General features: G+C 34.5%; 1 long non-coding RNA gene across 1 annotated transcript; it reads right to left on the reverse strand.

Annotated features, from left to right (window-relative positions):
* Positions 1-1,372: 1,372 nt before the first annotated feature.
* LOC149787754 (uncharacterized) lies at positions 1,373-2,521 on the reverse strand. Its single transcript, XR_016424383.1, has 2 exons — positions 2,384-2,521; positions 1,373-1,710 (listed from the first exon to the last, which is right to left on the reverse strand). It is a non-coding gene; the product is annotated as an uncharacterized LOC149787754 (long non-coding RNA).
* Positions 2,522-2,779: the final 258 nt, after the last annotated feature.

Here is a 2,779-nt window from a genome sequence, read left to right on the forward strand (position 1 = left end):
TGCAGGACATTCTAGACATTAAACGAACAATTCCTTTAAATAAAGCATACGGTTTTGATAAAATAAGTCACATTCTTCTAGATGGTGCGACACCAGGAATCATTATATCTCTTATGCATTTTATTGTATTTTATTCCAGACTTTGAATGTCAAAACAAATCATACCTTAAAGCTTTAAATACTCCACATTAACTATAACGGCTATTAAATATTAACGTTTCTCTTCGTCGGACTGAATAATGACCAGTTGACTGTGATCTAGGTGCAACAAATACTAAATGCAATTCCATTCTAAGTGTGGCCCTATCCTATTTAACATGCCTTTGATTTGTCACCTGTTTGTTCCTTTCTCGAATCTTTCTTTTTTAATTATCAGCACACCTAATGTTTTGTTCTTTTTTTCCTCGTTCACTTCTGGAACTCATCATGTTTGATTTATTTGTATCACTCTATTTTTGTACGGGGAAAGGCTTATCTAACTTTGCGAGAACATGTAGCCCGACCACATTTCTATTTACTTATTAATAACTTTCGTTTTGATGAAATTCGCTCCTAATTTCATACAGCAAAGGTTCTGTATCTGTGCATGACTATTTTCTATACGGTCTGAGCATTACTACATTGTGTATTCACAGAAGTATTGTGTATGTACGGAAGAATGAATAACGCATCATTATTTGGGAAGATGAAAGACACACAAAGGCAAATTCAAAACAACGATTGGGGCATTTATAGTGTATTCTTATTAACGTTGCAAACACAGAAATCAGGATCTTCGTGAAATTAAATTCTTTAGAAAATAACCTTTCTATAAGTACGGATCAGGAGAAAATGTATCGCATTTATATTTTGCATTATTATTACACCCACCACCATGTAGTATCGACTACATATTTTTGCAACTTGTACCTTCTATTTCAAACTTTAAAATAAAAGACGAAGCTAACCAACAAAAAAGCAAACAAGCACAATGCTCGACTACCCACCGGCTGCCCGGTTTCTATTCGCAAGAGATGTACATATATTTTTCATTAACAGTATCTCTCAGTCTCTCAACTACGTCAATCGAAGCATGACGCCTTAGAACCTAATAAACAGTCAATTTTTTGTTTTAGTTCATTTAAGGAATTCTCTCTCTCCTCACGGTGTTTATACACTTTTGGCTCGCATTTCGTTCCTTACTTTAAAATTTCATCATTTAGATGATTATGATTTGTAATATTTTCATATTTAGTACGACAATGTCATGCGCCTGCACTTCAGACGTCTAATATACTTGGTGAGTGATGTATTGATTTACATCCTCACAGTTTCCGGTTTCAAGTTTGATACTCTTATAGTATATAGAAATACAAATATCTCAAGACGAGAGCAACGTTTAAGATTTACTGGTTGAATAAATGTGATAACAACGTTATTAATTTCAAATGAAATGAATCATTAAATAATTTTTGTGTACGATAAACGTCTTGACAAGTTAGTATCCTGTACAACTGCAGTAGCAACGTTGACCCAAATAGTAGGCATAGCGAACGAATTGGCTACATTGACCATTGAAGCAATAAGTGCTTGGGCAGTATGTACTTCCAAGTCCAACTCCACCGCCGATGCCTCCGATGCCTCCAATACCATCTATGCCTCCAATGCCACCTATTCCTCCAATACCTCCGATGCCACCGATACCTCCAAGACCTCGGTCATACAGCTGGGCTGCAATGTAACAAGAAAGATATCTGTCTAATAATAACGGAGATAATCATAAGAATTATTCACGACGGGTATAACGCATTTGTATGCATAAGTTAGAACTACCTGACAATCAACTATATTAATGCTTTTGTACATGGATAAACCTTTGGTATGGAACAACCTACTTGCCACAATATGTCTTTATCTAGATTTTTTACAGTTATAAGTGCAAGGAGAATGACATATAACGAATCGAATATTCCTCAATGTTTATCCCATAACGGAACTATTATTTACGAAATCACATAAACAAAGACACACACATGACAGTACAGTCCATCAGTTCCCAAGGGTACAAAGTTATATAAGATGATTATGCAAACGAAAAACAATCAAAAACAAAAATCTAATTCCTTTATAGAAACAACATATCTGATTGTGGTTATTTACAACACAAATTAAAATAGCTGAACCAATTATATTTTTGTAGCGGCTGTACTTGCTACGATGCATCTTAAGTCAGTACTCTCATATACAAACACATATATGCCTTGAAATGTATGATCCAGAGAGATACCATATAAATCTCTATACGCACAAGCAGATATATAGTTAGTATTAAACACATATGTAGATATATCCTAATGTGGTAAAATAACGAGTTTTCAGCCACTAATGAGCAATTGCATCTTACCTGAGACTGTAGCAGCCAGCATGCAAAGAGCCAAACCTACAATGGTCTTCATATTTTAGGAATGCGTGGATAGTTTCCGTATAGAATAATCTTTTGTGCAGGTTCAATTAGATCTGTTTCTTCTATGCTCAATTCAGGCATTTTATACAAGATTTAATTCCTGAGAGAGGGACGTAAACAAATGATTAATCACTAGCCTTTGTTATAAGGAAACTGTATAATATAGGCTAGCTGGCTGTCACACCTTTTTTATTACATCGTGTGTATACGTCACCGACAGTAGTCAACATGAGCAAACGTATTTGATGTTTAAATGATCAGATTTACGTCAAGATGGATCAAAGAATAATAATTTATGTAAGTATTATGAGTAGTGTACTTTGCTTAAAGGTTATA

The sequence above is a fragment of the Sinohyriopsis cumingii genome, chromosome 11 (genome assembly GCF_028554795.1).
Source record: "Sinohyriopsis cumingii isolate HCF-2022 chromosome 11, ASM2855479v2, whole genome shotgun sequence".
In the NCBI taxonomy this organism is placed as follows: domain Eukaryota; kingdom Metazoa; phylum Mollusca; class Bivalvia; order Unionida; family Unionidae; genus Sinohyriopsis; species Sinohyriopsis cumingii.